Source organism: Sciurus vulgaris (genome assembly GCF_902686455.1).
Source record: "Sciurus vulgaris genome assembly, chromosome: 17".
In the NCBI taxonomy this organism is placed as follows: domain Eukaryota; kingdom Metazoa; phylum Chordata; class Mammalia; order Rodentia; family Sciuridae; genus Sciurus; species Sciurus vulgaris.
Window position 1 is genome coordinate 50,819,386 of NC_136478.1, and position 17,671 is coordinate 50,837,056.

The window sequence follows — 17,671 nt, forward strand, 5'->3', positions numbered from 1 at the left end:
GTGGTTAAGTGCCCCTGGGTTTAATTCCCAGTACCAAAAAACATAAATAAGTAAATACCACTCTGTGGAAATGTCTATTTTATGTGGTACTGAGGTGCTTTATCACTGAGCTCCATTCCCAGACCTTTTTGCTTTTATTTTGAGACAAGGTCTTGCTCAGTTGCTTAGGGCGGCCTTGAACTTGAGATCCTCCTGCCTCAGCCTCCCTAGTCACTGGGATTACAGGCATAGACCACCCACCTAGCAAAAATAACTATTTAATTTTGCTGTGCTCCACTGCTGATCTGCATCCTCTGCCCTTTATATATATATATATATTTTTTTTTTTTTTTTTTAAGGTGGGGGTCCAAGTTGACCAGGCTGACCTCAAATTTGTGATGCTCCTCCATCAACCTCCTGAGTCCCTAGGATTACAAGGGTGTGCCACTGTGCCCAGAAAAATTTTTAAATTTTAAAAATAAAGATGCGTAAACTGCGGACTAGAAGTGAGCTGTCTGCACAAGGCCTCCTCTGCAGGCCAGAAAGGAGAGAAAGGGAAGCCACCACACAGAAGGCTTCCAGCTCTGATCAGGGAAATTCAGGATTCGCGTGGCCAGGAGCCAGGACAGTCAGAGGCCACTATGAAAGGGCAAATGGCCCTCCTGGGCCTTGACTCACAGCTTAAGACCACTGAAAGATCCCACCTTAGCTCAGTTTATCCAACACGAAATGTGCCTCATTCACCACCAGGTGCATCATGAGCACCAAGGTGCATTCATTCCACCCATCCTTACCTCTGGGCCCAAGTGCACCTAAATCCAATTAGCATCCTAAACCCCAGGCGCCCCCGCAAGCCAAGACAGCTCGCTCCTTTCTTTCCTTCTCGAGAGCCAGGCTGACTTCTGGGAGCAGTGCCTTCCGTTTGCCTGTATAGTCATACCCCAGTGACTCGATTTTGTCTCAATCATCACCCAGTCAAATTTCCCAGTGTCCCACATCACAGGGAGAACATGATGAGTGTAAGAATGAGGCTAAAGTTTATAGCAAGCAAACACTTCCAACCTTTAACCCAGGCCAGAGTCAGCTCCCCACAGGGCAGATTTTATAAGTTGCTATCAGTATGGAATTCTTTGGGCTGTAATAGCAAAAAAAAAAAAAAAAAAACAATCCTAACACCCGCTCAGCACAGTAGTGCCTGCCTGTAATCCCAGTGACTGGGGAGGCTGAGACGGGAGGATGGCAAGTTAAGGGCCAGCCTCAACGACTTTGCAAAACCTTGTATCTGTCTTAAATTTAAAAATAAATAATAAATAAGTGATGGTGGCTGGAGGTGTAGCTCAGTGGTGAAATACCTGTGGTTCAATCCCTGGTATGAAAAAAAAAAAAAAAAAGGCAGCAGAAAGAAATTCAATTTGTACTTATTTTTAAAACTCCAGAAGACGGCGGTCTAGGGATGTTCAGTGGCCCAGGCGAGTCTAAACATCAGGCCCCCCCAGCCAGCAAAACCCAACTGTGGGCAATACTTCCAGGTCTCTCAACAGCTAAATGAAAGTCAAGAAAGAAACGAAGGAGCTGCCTATAGGTAAAGGATGCTTAAAAACTGAAGAAAGTTGTTGTAATGACGGAAGAAGAAACCATGCTGTTAAATAGTGGTAAGGACTGCTTCAAATGCCTTGGCTGTTCTCTTCAATTGAGTGAAGACAGAAAGAAAAATGAGTCCTCAAACCCCAGCAACAGGATTCACACAAAACCTGGGCAGCCCTGCTTCTAAAACTAACTCTAGTCCCCAGAAGACATTCCTGCCTTGGACAAAAAACACTAATGGGAGCCAGGGTGACAGTGCTCACCCGCAATCCCAGCGACTTGGGAGACTGAGGCAAGGAGGATCTCAAATTCAAGGCCAGCCTGGGAAACTTAGACGCGTCCTCACAATAAAAAGGGCTGGGAATGGAGCTCAGTGGTGAAGAGCTTCGGGGTTCAATCCCCAGTAAAATGAACAAAAAAGTGTATCCCGAAGAAATTACGATTGCATTTATCAAGAGAAAAAGATATTCCTACCTGGGCAGCAGGCGTGATTCTGTGGCACAGGCAAAAATAAAATAAATAAATAAATAAATAAATAAATAAAAATAACCCTAAACAGAATAGAAATAGGATAAATTGTCAGTCTTTCTGGAGTTTGAGGAATTCATCAACTATAAAATGGTACCCATCACAACAGAACAGTTATTTGCTACGTTAATTAAATCTTTAAACCTGACAAGCTTAATATTGAAACAGTTCTTGAATTTCCTGACAAGGAGAATAAAAAATCTTCCTCAAACTGAAGACAGAATGCCAAGGAAATTAAGACTGATATTCTCTGGCTAAGCACAGCCTAGCTAAATGCTGCATAGGTCTGTCACCTGGCTTTTGTTTCTGTAAATTGTAACCACTTCTGTGGCCCCAGGAGAAGAAATCTACTGTTTCTCTTCAGTTTGATCAAAAGTGCATGAAATGTTTTCCTTTTTCCTATTCACCTATTTTCTTATGCCTGGAGGACACTTGACCAAATTCCACTACCCGGGATCCCTGGGCTAGGCTGGCCCATACTAGGAAGAATGGAAGCGGCCATCAGGAAGTCGTTTTAATTTCAGAGGGGTGCATTTCAATCCCTTGGAGTCCAAAGTCCAGTCCTCCTGAATTCCCAGGGCATCATTGCGGTCCTCAACTGAGCACCTAACCCTCTTGGGCACATCCCTCGGCAACCTAGCCTCTTGCTGTTCGACTTAAACCTTCTGCAGAACAGGGTTTCCTTTGACAAACCGCATAATGGACCTGGTGACCTGAGACTTGTGTCCACTCCCAAACTCAGCCCAGTTCACCCTCTGTGCTGTGAAAGCCAGAAAGATGTATAAAACCATAAAAATCCACCAAAATCACTAGTGCTTAATCGCCAAGTGACTTTCAGTTCCTGTGTTAAAACATATTAACTGAAAATTTGGAGTAATGCCAACAGATGGGCAGATACCTGCCATTCAAAAGAGCTGTTACTCACTGTTCTCAAGAGGTGGGGGTTGCCCCGTGCAGTAGGGGTGCTCCCAGAAGCACCAGACCGGCAGAGGGAACAGTGGGCCACAACCTTTATTGAAATGTCCCCGGGAAGGAACAGGTGCAGCAGGTTAGAAATGGCCAGTTTGAAGAATGTCAGCGCGCTCTGGGCATGAGGGCTGCGCCTGTTTGGTACCACTAGCCCCGGGTGATTAGGGCAGGTGGGGAGTTGAGCCACACAGAGCAGGTGTGGGGCATGGCCTGGGGACACTTTGAAAGGCAGAGTTGCCGCTAATTGCTTACCATCGCTAGGAACTGACTAACCTTCAGCGGGGCTGCCGTCAGAGCTTCCGGGCTCAGCAAACCCCCAGCGGCAGGAGCAGCAGAGTGCTGAAAATAAAAGACACAATTCATACTACACGACTTGGCTTTTCTGCTACATTTGATCTACCTTGTATCTCACTTGCTGCAACTTCTTAGCACCTGCGGTCTTCTCCCAGCACCCTACCCGGCCCTTCTCCTTCTTTCCTGGTTTCTAAGCTTACATCATCTGGTTAGCGAGGCTTCTCATGCTGCACGGTCTCCTTGACTATGAGGGGACCCACCGTTTCAGCTGGTCATTCCCAAATCTCCGGTTCTCTCCCCACATCTCTCCTGACCTCAAGACCCTATAGCCAACTTCCCATGTCTGCACCTGGGTGTCTCACCTGAAACCTTATCAAATCCTAAAGCACGTTTGATCATCTCTGATGCCAGGTGCCTCCTTCCTTCTCTCCCTCTCTCCTCTCCTCCTCTGCTGGTATTTTTGTGAGCGAGAACCACAGTCCATCTGGGACTCAGGCCAGGAACCTGGGGGTCATCCAATCTCTCTGTCTTCAAAAAGTTATCAAGACTTTTAAAATATGTTCCAACTGGTCACTCTTTGCCATCCCCACTCCAATTGATTAATAAGTAAATTAAATAATCACAATCATTAATAATTGAATACATAGTGCATGAATTATCATCGCTGCTCTTCCTCTCTGACTTGTGTTTTTGCAGTACGTTCTGGATCAGTCGTATTCCAATCAGAGACAGAACACACCAGATGTTTTAACAGAGAATTTACTATGTAGAACTTAATATCAGGACGCCATGACACATGCATGTAATCTCAGTGGCTCAGGAAGCTGAGGTAGGTGGATCACAAGTTTGAGGCCAGCCTTGGCAACTTAATATGGCTCTCAGCAACTTATTGAGACACTGTCTCAAAATAAAAAATAAAAAGGACTGGGCATGCGGCTCAGTGGTAAGGGGCCATGAGTTCAATCCCCAGTACAAAAAAAAAAAAAAATTATCTAGATCATTGGAAAGGCCACAAGAGAACACCAAGCAATGGTTCTCAAACTTCAGGACCATCACCCAGAGGGCTTGTTAAAATGCAGACTGCTGAGCCCCCTTCCCAGAGTCTCTGACATTTGTGTTGTTAACAAGTTCTCCCGTGCTGCTTTTCCTGGTGTTGGGTGGACACACTTTGAGAAACCACTGCTCTCACAGACTTTAGATACAGCAGCTGCAGGAAGCAGTCATTTCTCAGAACTGGAGAACAAGGTGGGGAAGGTGCCCTCGCAGATGGCTGCTGTGTTCCCAAAGCAGCTGCTTTTGCAGGTTGGAAAACTACAAAGTGGTTTCAGTGGCTGTCACCAGAACACAGAGGCGTTGCTGGGGTAACACTCAGGACCACAGGCAGACAGGAAGAAGCAAAGCTTCTGCCTGAGGGGACCCGCAAACCTGGAAGCAGCTCCCAGATGTGGACCTGTCAGTGCTAAAAGCAGGAAAGTTCTGGGCCAACTGGGATGAGCCGATTACCCTAACTCTGCAGTCTTCTAGCACGCCCTCTCGCCAGGGCCCAACAAAGCCATAAGACATCAGGCACCGCAGTGCAGAGCATGGGGGGGAGGTTTGGAGTAGGGACAGTTACTTCATTATGTATACTGACTCCTCTCAGTTCCAGCCCCCTGGGCTGCCATCAAGAGAAGCTTTATAAATGGATAAAACATGCTATTTCAGATTCTTGCCAAAAATCGTTTAATAGTTGCCTACCAGTCAATCAAGATGAAATGCTAGCTGGACATGGTGATGCACGCCTGTAATCCCAGCAGCTCAGGAGGCTGAGGCAGGAGGATCACCAGTTCAAAGCCAGCCTCAGCATCTTAGCGAGGCCCTGAGCAACTTGGCAAGACCCTGCCTCTAAAAATATTAAAAAGTTGGGGATGTGGCTCAGTGGTTATTCACCCCTGGGTTCAATCACCAATATAAAAAGAAAAAGATGAAACTTCAACTTTTTAGGCAACATAAGGGACTCTTCAAAGTTACCTTCACTTACAGTCCAGTCTTACCTCCTCCAGAAATATATAAATCCTTGGATTTCTTAAAGGAAATCATATTGTCAAGTTTCTGTGCTTTGGTTACTCTAGTCTCTCACCTGGTTGAAAGGCAGAAAAAAAAAAAAGTCAGAATTTGTCCTTTCCCTTTAGGAATGAAAACTTCCAATTGGTGAGATGTTAGCTGAATTTGAAGGCCAAAGAAAATCTCAAAACAAATGTATTTTGAATTACACCATAGTTACTGTTCTCAAGCTTCTGACACCCAGAGAGAAAAAAGATAAGAATGCTTCCAGTGTTAATGAAATGTGTGAGTTTTTCTTTCCTGTTAAAGATATTTATACTTGAAATCTTCTTAAGACTTGAAACAGCTTTAACCAAATTCCATAAGTGAAAAGCAATGGGGTTGGAAACTAGAGATGATTTATAAAAGCATATCAGAGGACAAAGAAATGACTCTGCAGCAGTTTACAAAGCTTTTTCTTAAATTCAAAGGCTATCAAGTCTGTGTGGTCCTGTAGGTTAAGAGAGTGATTTGGGTTTTTCTTTCACTGTAACACTTTCTGTTTCAATCAAATGATTTTAGACAAATCTTGATTTGTTTTCTCCAGCATGCATTCCTTTGAGAAATGCAATCTAATGCAACTCTGGATTCTTTCTGGAACTTGCTGAATCCAGCATTTCCCTCCAGTGGGTGGATTACAATTGTTTGCATGACTCTCTTTCAAGTATGCTGAACCTTGTCTTTGGGCAGAAATTGTGGCTTTTGATCTTTGGACTTCATATTTTTAACATAATATCTTTCCTAGTATGTAAGTCTGATTTTCTGTTGCTATTAAAAAATACCCAAGGCAGGGATTTATTAAAAGTTGGTTTAGGGTTGGGATTATAGCTCGGTGGTACAGTGCTTGCCTAGCATGCATAAGGCCCTGGGTTTGATCCCTGGCATGTGTGACATGCGTGCCCACACACACACACACACACCACACACACACACACATTTATTAGCTTGGTTTTTGGAGGCTGAAAGTCCAAGATAAATCAGTCCCATATGTTTGGTTTCTGGTGAGGCCCCCTCAGCTGCATCACAACATGACAGATAGCATCATAGCAGAGCATACATGAGAGGGACAGACCACAGGATGAGAAAGAAGCCAGAGTGATCCAGGACTTAGGCTTGCTCTTTTTTAAAATCTACTCTCACAGGAGTTCACCAGGTCCTGTGAGACCTACACTAATCTCTTCCAAAGGCCCTGACCCCATGATCTAACTACCTCCAACTAGGCCCCACCCCTTAAAGCTCCTACCACCTCAACATTGTCACACTGGGGACCAAGCTTTGAGTCCATGAACCTTGGGAGGTCAAACCACATCCAAATCATATCACCTAGAGTAGGTATGCCTCATATCTTTACTATTAGTCAAATATTTGTTGAGTTAATAAATGTAGCAATATTTTTAATAACATTGAGTTCACACAGATTCATAGGATAGAAGGATGGCTACTAAGGACAAGGGGAAATGAAGAGATGTTAGCCCTGTTTGCAATTTTAAGATAAATTAGCTGTGGCCAGGGATGTAGCTCAGTGGTAGAGTGTTTCCCGGCATGTGTAAGGCCCTGGGTTCAATCCCCTGCGCTGAAAACGTTTTTAAAATAAATATTTTAAAAAGATCAATCAGCTATGCAATCTAATGAGCAACCTGGTGAGTATAGTTAATAATAATGTCTTCTGCAGTTGAAATTTGCTAAGGGAGATCCACATGCCACAAAAAAGGTAACTGTGAGGTGATGGGGGTGCTAATTAGTTTGTGGTAATCATTTCATGAAATACATTCATATAAAAACTGACACTGTATATTCCTACTGTTAGGGTTGGTGAGATCAGGACCCACCTCATTCATAGCAGTGAGAATTAAGTGAGGAGATGAGCATTAAGTCCTGAGCACAGTGACTGAGACTTCAGACAGAACTTTAATGCTGGCTGTTCAAGTTATTTTCTTCGAAATGTGGTAAATGGCACCTGTTTCACAGTGTCGTTTTAAGGATGAAAAGGTGTACCATGTTCAGTGACTAGCAACGATCTGGCACAAAGCAGGCCCTTGCTTAGTAAATCCCTCACTTCACACTCCTGCTGGCCTCCATAGCTGTTCAGGGCAGCTCAGTTTCCCCAAAACACACCCAGCTGACCAGAGAGCTCTGCTACTTCTCATGTGTTTCCCAGAAACTAGGCTTTTCTCCAAAAGAAAAATCAGTGATGAGGTCAGGAACAGTAAGAGTCACTCAGCCAGCACCCTCCATCTTTCTGGCTTTTGCTGTGAGGTTATTTAGCACCACACACACACACACACACACACCACACCACACCCACACATTGACTCCTTAGTTGACAAAGAAGTGTTATATATCCATTACTCATGTCTAGAGGGACTCCTGTGTTTCCTTGAATATTTGAATGTTTCCTAAATGCATTCATATGCTTATAGCATAATTAAAGGAGGAAGGAGGTAACTGAGTGGGAAGAGCTAGAGAAGACCCCCTCTTGCATTATTTCAAAATGTGTCTTGGTGCTTACTGTGCATCAAACACGGACCTAGTGCTAGGGATTCCGCGAGAACAAAAAGGGCGAAATCCTCCGCCCCGTGCATCTTACACATTCTGCTGGGAGACCTGCGACAGAAAGAACAAGTCAGCGTCAGATGGTGGTGAAGGCTGTGGAGGAAAATCAGCATTGAGGTGGGGCTCAGGTTCAGAAGGGTGGTGGGCAACACCTTCACCGAGAAGGTGCCCGCTGAGCAGAGGCCGAGGGGAGCTGGCGTCTCCCAGGGGAGGAGAGCTCCAGACGGTGCAGAAATGAGTGAGCAGGAGGAGAAGCTAGGGTGGGGTCCGAGTTAACGAGGGAGGGCCCAGGGATCACCGTGGGACTCCAGTCCCCTCAAGAGAATGCGGATTTTACTCCTCATGATATGAAACCTCAGGAGCTATACGCAGAAAACGGACAGCATCCAATTTGCATTTCAGCAAGAGGATGATCGGGCAGGTGGAAGCATACGATGAAATAAATATCTACTCTTCCATACGGATCCAAATAAATTCATGAGAAAGGACAGCCCTTCCTTTCGTAGATTTCTAAATGAAGAAAAAAGAATTAGAAAAATTAGCCTCAGGCAAATGCACAGTAGTAACTGTGGCAGAAAACTTCACTAACTGATGCTAAAACTAGCATGCAAAAGTTTCAGGAGCAACAATATTTCAAGGGCTCTCTCCCAAGATACATATTTGTTACAAAGGGGGAGGAAGTAACTTTACAGTGGAAAGGTGCAGGAGATAGCCCCTTAACCAAGCGACCAAGGTCAACGGGATAACCAGATGTGTTGACAAGTCCAAACTGAGGGACATTCTATGAAATGCCTGATCAATACTGTGGCGGGGGGGGGGGGGGTCATCCTTATCTAGAAGAATCAGACTGAGTTTGAGCGGTGGGATCCAGAGGTCTGGCTTCTAGGAACTGGCTACCCGAGGTCTGTCCCAGATTGCCTGGAAGCATGTGGCACTGTGTGGGAGGGGTTCTCTCTTCTGGTTCTGAGACAGAGGAGGCATTTTCTCAGGCGAACTAACTCCACCCATCCTGTCCATCACAGAATAAGCCCCACTCATTCCGCCCCCCCCCCCTTTTTTTAAATTTTTCCGCCATGCTGCGGTGCAGGGGATTTGAACCCCAGTCTTTCTGCATGCGAGGCAAGCACCCTACCAGATGGGCTACACCATCACCTCAATTCTGGGCCCCTTTACCTGCACTATAAATAAAAAGAGTTGGGCTACTCCATGTTGTTTGAGGCCAAGCTGGTATGGCCAGACCTGTCAGATCCCTTCTCATTTAAAAAAGAATATTGGCTCTTGTATGTTTATTGATTAGATACGTTTATGGTAATTGATTGATTTATAGCCAACATCATCCTCCAGCAGTCAACCCTTTTCTCATCCACGAGGGACATGGCTGAGAGACCCCCACACAATACCATTCTAGTGTCAAGGTCATAGAGGAAAATAAAGGAACTGTTACAGTCTAGAGGAGACTTGAGAACTAAAAGTAACATGGGGTCCTGGATAAGATCCTGGAATAGAAAAAGGATACATCAGTTAAAACTAAGTTTAAAATAAGGTTGGTAGTTTATTAACCATATGGTACCAGTGTTCATTTCCAGGTTCAGATCTGTATGCTACTGTTAGAGGGATATACAGGACTTCTCTGTTCTGTCTGCAGCTTTTGTGAGTCTAAAATTATCTAGCATTGCAGCTTCCTCCTCTTGCTCCATTTTGGTTCACTGGCCGTGGGGGGAAGTCAGACAGCCCTGTGTGTGCTATGGAGAGAGCTGTATGGTACAGAACCCTGAGGCCTCCTGCCAACAATCAGCAGGGGGGCGGAGGTCCTCCAGGTCCATTCAAGCCCTCTGATGACTGGAGCCTTGGCCAAAGTCTTCAATGCAGAACCATCCACATAAGCCCCTCTTGAATACCCAGTAGACAAAATGTGTACACGATAATAATTGCTTTGAGTCGCTAGATTTTCTATTTTAAATCTAGAAAATTGCTGTTTTGCTCAATGACCGCCAGATGGCGCCTGGATTCCAAGGCTAGAAGCAAAAGTGCCCACCGACCTTTTCTTTTGCGGGGGCGGAGGGCTGATAGGTGCTGGGAGTTGAATCCAGTAGTGGCTACCATTGAGCTACATCGCCAGCCTTTTTTCTTTTTTGAGGCAGTCTCTCTCTAATTGCTGAGACTGGCCCGGAACTTCTGATCCTCCTGCCTCAGCCTCCCACGTCGCTAGGATTACAGGTGTGCGCCACAGCGCTCAGCAGTCTGCCAACATTTTTAAAGATGTTAACTGACGAGTTAGTTTACAAAAAGTATTGCCAGCCCAATAAAAGAGAGTTTCTCCCCCCTAGAACTAGACAACTTGATTATAAAGTTCATTTGAAAGAACAATGGGCAAATATAGAGGAAACCAAGCCAGTGCCCCACCGTGACCAGTGATTGTACCAGATAGTAAAAACACAAATGATGTATTATTAGTGAATGAATAAAATGGTCATGGAGGGCTTAGAAAACCCAGGACCCAAAACAACTTCTTGTGGAAATAAAATAGTTTTTAATTTATGAAAGGACTCAAGGTAAATTATTTTGTTTTGTTGTTGTTTGTGGAGTGTGTTTGTTTTTGCCTGGTGAGAGGGATGGAACCGGGGGTCTGGCACACGCTAGGCAATGCTGTGCCACTGAGTTACATCCCAGCCCTTAGGGAAATTTTTATTTGCTTATTTAATCGTGTTGGAGCAACTAGACAACCGTGGTGGAGGGGGTTTGAATCATTCCTGACATGGCATGTCAGATTAAATCCCAAATGCACTCAAGATCTCATGAAAAAAATACAATTCACAAATAAGACACTGGTAAATTCCATTATGAACCAGGAGCTGGTACATTTTCCAGTAAGAGGATAAGCAGCAAGAGAACTTCGTTAAATGATTGGACAAAGGTGAAACTTTTGCACATTCAAAAGATAAACCCACCACACACAAACTAAAGACTACAAGAGACAAAAATCAGAAAATATTTACAGACTATATCACAGTGTTGATAGTCCCCTCATATAAAAAGCTTCTAAAAATAAAGGAGAAAAGGGCCAAGAACCTATTAAAAGTGGGCAAGATATATAAACAGAAAGACCATAAACAAATGCAAATGGGAGCAAGGTACAGTAGCCCACGCCTGCAATTCCAGGCTGAGGCAGGAGAATTCAGGTTCAAAGCCAGCCTCAGCAATTTATCGAGTCTGTAAGCAACTCAGTGAGACCCTGTCTCAAAATTTAAAGTAAAAATGTTGGGGATGTGGCTCAGTAGTAAAGAACCCCTTATTACAAAATGGAAAAAATGCAAATGTCCATTGAACATATAAAAATATACTTAACCTTATTTATTTAAAAATAGAAAAGAAAAAAGTTGGCACAGGGGTGCACACCTATAATCCCAAAGGCTTGGAAAGCTGAGTCAGGAGGATCCCAAGCTCACAGTCAGCCTCAGTAACTCAGTAAGACCCTGGAGAGAGATAGAGAGATGGAGAGATGAGATGAAAGATTCTTAACTTTAAGCCTGTTGATGTGATGAATTTATTGATTTCCAGATGTTGAACCAACCTTGCATTCCTTTGATCACGATGCACTACCTTCTTAATGTGCTTTTGTATGTGAGTTGCCAAAATTTTGTTAAGAATTTTCGCATCTATGTTCATTAGCTCAAAGTTTTCTTTCCTCAATGTGTCTTTGTCTGGTTTTGGTATCGGAGTGATACTAGTTTCATAGAATGAGTTTGGAAGGGTTCCCTCCTTTCTATTTCCTGGAATACTTTAAGAAGTATTGGAATGAGTTCTTCCTTGAAGATCTTATAAAACTTGGCTGAGAATCCGTCTGGTCCTGGGATTTTTTTGGTTGGTAGGCTTTTGATGGCTTCTTCTATTTCACTGCTTGAAATTGATCTGTTTAAATTGTGTATGTCCTCCTGGTTCAGTGTGGGAGGATCGCATGTCTCTAGAAATTTGTCAATGTCATTGATATTTTCTATTTTGTTGGAGTATAGGTTTTCAATGTAGCTTCTTGTTATGTTATGTATTTCAGTGGTGTCTGTCATGATATTTCCTTTTTCATCATGAATTTTATTAATTTTGAGTTTTCTCTCTCCTCTTTGTTAGTGTGGCTAAGGTTTTATCTATTTTGTTTACTTTTTCAAAGAACCAACTTTTTGTTTTGTCAACTTCTTTTTTTTTTGTCCCTTATTATTTATTTGTTTAACATAATAATAATACACTAAGAAATACTGCAATTACACTTACAAGCTGTTTTCCAGCTTCTTCAAGTAAGGGACACAAGTATGGTTCTACCAATGAGTAAATATGAATAATCAATCTTACGGAACACAAAAAGATAAATTGACTTTGGCTTTTAAAAACAAAAATCTAATGTGACCCTGAAATGCCTGATTCAATAACAAAAAGTTACAGCAGCAAGCCATCACTTCACCACACATTCAGAATTCTGAAATAGGCAACAGCCCTCCCCTTCCACCTCAATCTGTAACATCTTCTTTATGTTCTTTTTGTTTTTCCTGCTTTTTGGTTGTAGGTAGTTCAAGGCTTGCCCACTGCATAGGTTCAGCTTTTCTCTCATGGTGATCCCAATCTTTGTTGCAGTCATAGTTACATAGCTTCGTTTTACATCAATCACACCCATAATTTCACATTTTGATGAAATTCCTTCTCTCCTTCAAATACGATGTGCACATTCAACAATGTACTATTAGCTTCTACTCGACTAAGTTCTGGAAGTGAATTTTTAGCATATGCTGAAATGGTGACTTCACCCCCAGTCTGATGCCAGTCATGTCTACATGGAACAACTTTTTTCCCAGCATCCTTTTTAGTCCACACATGTTTCCCTGTTGTACAGCCTTCTTGGGCTAAGAATGTATTAAAATCAGAGGTTTTCCTTCTACAACAGCTCCAATATTTCATCCCCTCATGGAAAAGGTACTCCAGAATGATATACACAGACTTCTTCTAGACTCTGTGGACCCTGATATGTCTTTGTACACCCTCCATTTTTACATGATGTCCCAATCTTAATTTCATCACTGTCATCTTCCTTCTTTTCTTCTTCATTTCCAGATGATAGTTTAAGTTTATCAAGTGCTTGTTTTAGGGAGGCAGATTTTTTAATTCCAAATTTGTCATTGGTTCATCTGGGCTTGGTCTTTTTATCGCTTCTACTGGTTTAGGGACTTGAATTATGTGCTCTTGAAATTTGGGTTTCAATTCAGATAGTTCTTTCTTTTCAGTAGTCTTGACTTCAGGCTTGACTGGTTCAGGTGGCTTCCCACTATTATGTCTACCTTTTGTACAGCCCACAATGCTTAAGAAATCAGAAAAATCAGTTGTTCTTCTCTTACAGCAAGACCAACCCTTTAAAGCATCATGAAAGACTGGAACACCTGGGTGATATGCAAGCATCATCGAATTGTTCTCGGGGTCGAAGCGCTGGCCGCAGCCCCGATTGTAGCACAGCAGGGCCATTGTCTCTTCCCACCTTTACGGGCAAGGCCCAGACACCCGGAACGGCAACACGGCGCGACCCACTCTGCTCTTGTCAACTTCTTGAATTGTTTCTTTTCTTTCAATTTCATTGATTTCAGCTCTGATTTTAATTATTTCCTGTCTTCTATTATATTTGGCATTGTTCTGTTCTTTTTCTAGGGCTTTGAACTGTAATGTTAGGTCATTTAGTTGTTGCCTTTTCTTCTTTTCTTGAGTGCACTCTATGCAATGAATTTTTCTCTTAGTACTGCTGTCATAGCATCCCAGAGATTTTGATATGTTGTATTATTGTTCTCATTTACCTCTAAGAATTTTTTTATCTCCTCCCTGATGTCTTCTGCTATACATGCATCATTCGATAGTGTCCAGAATTTATAAAGAACTCAAAAAACTTTACACCAAGATTACAAATAACCCTCTCAATAAATGGGCTAAGGAAATGAACAGACACTTCACAGAAGATGGTCTGCAAGCAATCAACAGATACATGAAAAAATGTTCAACATCTCTAGTAATAACAGAAATGCAAATCAAAACTACCCTAAGACTTTATCTCACCCCAATTATAATGTCTATTATCAAGAATATAAGCAACAGTAGGTATTGGTGAGGATGTGGGGAAAAGGTACACTCATACATTGCTGGTGGGGTTGCAAATTGGTACAGCCACTCTGGAAAGCAGTATGGAGATTCCTCAGAAAATTTGGAATGGAACCACCATTTGACCCAACTATTCCACTCCTCAGTTTATACCCAAAGGACTTAAAATCAGCATATGCTATGTGATGCAGTCACATCAATGTTCATAGCAGCTCAATTCACAATAGCTAGGTTGTGGAACCAAACAAGGTGCCCTTCAATTGATCAATGCATAAAGAAACTGTGGTATATATACACAATGGAATATTATGCATAAAGAAGAATAAAATTATGGCATTTGCTGGTAAATGGATGGAGTTGGGTAATATCATGCTAAGTGAGATAAGCCAATCCCAAAAAAACAAGGCTGAATGATTTCTCTGATAAGTGGATGATTATACATAATGGGGGCAGGGAGGCAAGAAGAAGGATGGATTGTACAGAGGAAAATGAGGAGTGGGGAAATTGTGGAGGGGGAGGAAAGATAATAGAATGAGACAAACATTACCCTATGAACATGTATAGTTACACAAATGGTGTGACTCTACTTTGTGTACAACCAGAGAAACAAAAGTTATAACCCATTTGTGTACAATGAATCTAAATTTAAAAAAAGAAAGAAATGAAATGAAGGACTGGGGATGTGGCTCAGTGGTTAAGCACCCCTGGGTTTAATCTTCAGTACCAAAAACAAAAAATTAGACAAGGCACAAAGCAACTCAATGAGACCCTATCTCTAAATAAAATACAAAATAGGGAGATCCAAGATGGTGGACTAGAGGGAGGCTGCATTCCTTGTCACTCTGTAACTTGGGTTTCTAGCAGAGGAAATCAGTTTCTCTGTGAGGCAGTGTTTGCTACTTATAAGTCCCCTACTGTTTACCCCATTAGTCCACTGCAATCACTCAGTCTGCCAGCATATTGACCACTTTTTGAGTGCAGATTGCTCACCGACTGCCGCCTATCATCTGCCATTTGCCCGTTTGCCTGCCTCTTGCCTGCCCATCACCTGACTTTCACCTACTCATCACCCACTGCCCAAGATCCACCTGCCCATCATCCCCCAGTAGCCTGCAGACCAACCACAGACTGCCAACAGATCACCAGCTGCCTGCTGTTTCCTGGAAGTTCACTTCACAGTACTCGTAGGTTTGGTTACACTTGGCTGCCCCCATTTTGAGACAACAGCCAGAACCTGTAGGACCCCTGGCCAGACTGACTGAGCCGTGTCTCCAGGACCCATCAGCCCAACTGCCTACTTCCTGCCTCCAACCCCCAGAATGACTGACTATGCCTTGCCTCCAGGACCCCCAGCCAACCACGCCCACACCTGGAGCTGCAGCTTCCCATTGCCAACACATTTGGAAGCCAGAGCGGCCATCTTGGATTATCCTGAATGCCGTATAGGTGGGGCAAATCCCATCCTGAGACACCTGCTGGAGACTTGAAGCTCATTGTCAGGTGCCTCTCATGCATCAGACTACTGAAGACTGGGAGGTTAGAATACTATGACTGTTATAGTGTAGTTTTTTTTTTTTTTCTTTTTTTCTCCTTTTTGAAATTTTTTAAGTTTTTATTTCTTTACTTTTCTTGTTCTATTTTCCTTTTGTTTACCTGTTTCCTCAGTCTCTTTCTCCCTTTTCTCATGCTAACAACCAACTTCTTTTGATTTCACTTTCACTCTTCCTATGGAGAACTTCTATATACTCTTTTCTTATCCCATTAACAGTTACAACCTACACCCCTCCCCTTTCTCTTTTTCATCCATTAGAAACTGTAGACCTTATTTAAAATCTATTTGTTACTCTAAGTAATAATTGAATTCATCCTCTCTGTTTATCATGACAATATTGTTAACATCTTCATAGGGGCTATTTGGTTTAGGGCTGCATATTGTCTGTACTGGCCATTGCTAATATTGATCTGCCCCTTAAAGAGAAGGTTTTGGAAATCTGTAGGGCCACTATAAGCCTATGGGGGGAAACTACAATACCCCAGATCTGCACTGTTAGAGGGAAAGATACGTGAATAACATGAAAAAACAAGGGAAGAAAATGTTCCAAACAAACCTAGATTCTACATTAATAGAATCCAATGACAGCATGATAGAAGAAATATCAGAAAAGGAGTTCAGAATATACATAATTAAAATGATTTGTGAAGCAAAGGATGAGATAAGAACAAATGCAGGCAATGAATGATCACTCCAATAAGCAGTTGAAAGAGCAACTGCAGGAAGCAAAAGATCATTTCAACAAAGAGATAGAGATTCTCAAAAACAAACAGAAATCCTTGAAATGAAGGAAACAATAAACCAAACTAAAAAACTAAATGGAAAGCATCACCAACTTACTAGATCATTTGGAAGACAACCTCAGACAATGAAGACAAAATATCTAATCTTGAAAATAAAGTTGACCAAACAAAGAAGATGGTAAGAAATCATGAACAAAACCTCCAACAACTATGGGACATCATGAAAAGATCAAATTTTAGAGTTATTGGGATTGAGGAAGGCACAGAGATACAAACCAAAGGAATGAACAACCTATTCACTGAAATAATATCAAAAAATTTCCCAAACTAAAGAATGAAATAGAAAGTCAACTACAAGAGGCTTACAGAACACCAAATGCACAAAATCACAAAAGATTCACACCAAGCACATTATAATGAAAATGCCCAACATACAAAATAAAGATAGGATTTTGAAGGCTGTGAGAGAAAAGCATCAGATTACATATAGGGGAAAACCAATACAGATATCAGCAGATTTCTCAGCCCAGACCCTAAAAGCTAGAAGGGCCTGGAACAATGTATTTCAAGCTCTGAAAGAACATGGTTGCCAACCAAGAATTCTATACCCAGAAAAACTAGACTTCAGATTGAAGATGAAATAAAACCCTTCCATGATAAAAAAAAGTTAAAAGAATTTACAAATAGAAAGCCTGAGCTACAGAACGTTCTCAGCAAAATATTCCATGAGGAGGAAATGAAAAACAACAATGGAGGTCAGCAAAGGGAGGAACTACCTTAAAGGAAAAACCATTCAAAGGAGAAACCAAGTCAAATTAAAAACCAAAAATAAACCCAAATGACTGGAAATACAAATCATATCTCAATAATAACCCTAAAAGTTAAAGGCCTAAACTCATCAATAAAAAGACATAGACTGGCAGATTGGATTAAAAAGAAAGACCCAACAATACGCTGCCTGCAAGAGACTCATCTCATAGAAAAAGACATCCACATAGGGGTTTTCAAGATGGTGGCCTAGAGGGTGGCTGCATTTCATGTTGCTCCAGGACTCAGGATTCAAAAGAGGAGATATTGAGACATTTGGGACCAACTCAAAGCAGCCGGGTGACTCTCACCCGTTGGGAAGGCGTCCCGGGTGGGACGGTGGTCTCGGAACGCAGGGAACTTTGTGAAGTAGAGCTGCTGGCGAGACGTCCCTCCCCCCGCTGGAGCAGTGAACTCGGACAACTGGGAGCGGCGTAAAGGAGGCCGCTCAGCACAGCGC

General features: G+C 42.6%; 1 pseudogene across 1 annotated transcript; it reads right to left on the reverse strand.

The window, feature by feature from the left end:
- Positions 1-12,192: 12,192 nt before the first annotated feature.
- LOC306647798 (cysteine and histidine-rich domain-containing protein 1-like) lies at positions 12,193-13,553 on the reverse strand (annotated as a pseudogene). The gene has a single exon. The product of its transcript is annotated as a cysteine and histidine-rich domain-containing protein 1-like (transcript).
- Positions 13,554-17,671: the final 4,118 nt, after the last annotated feature.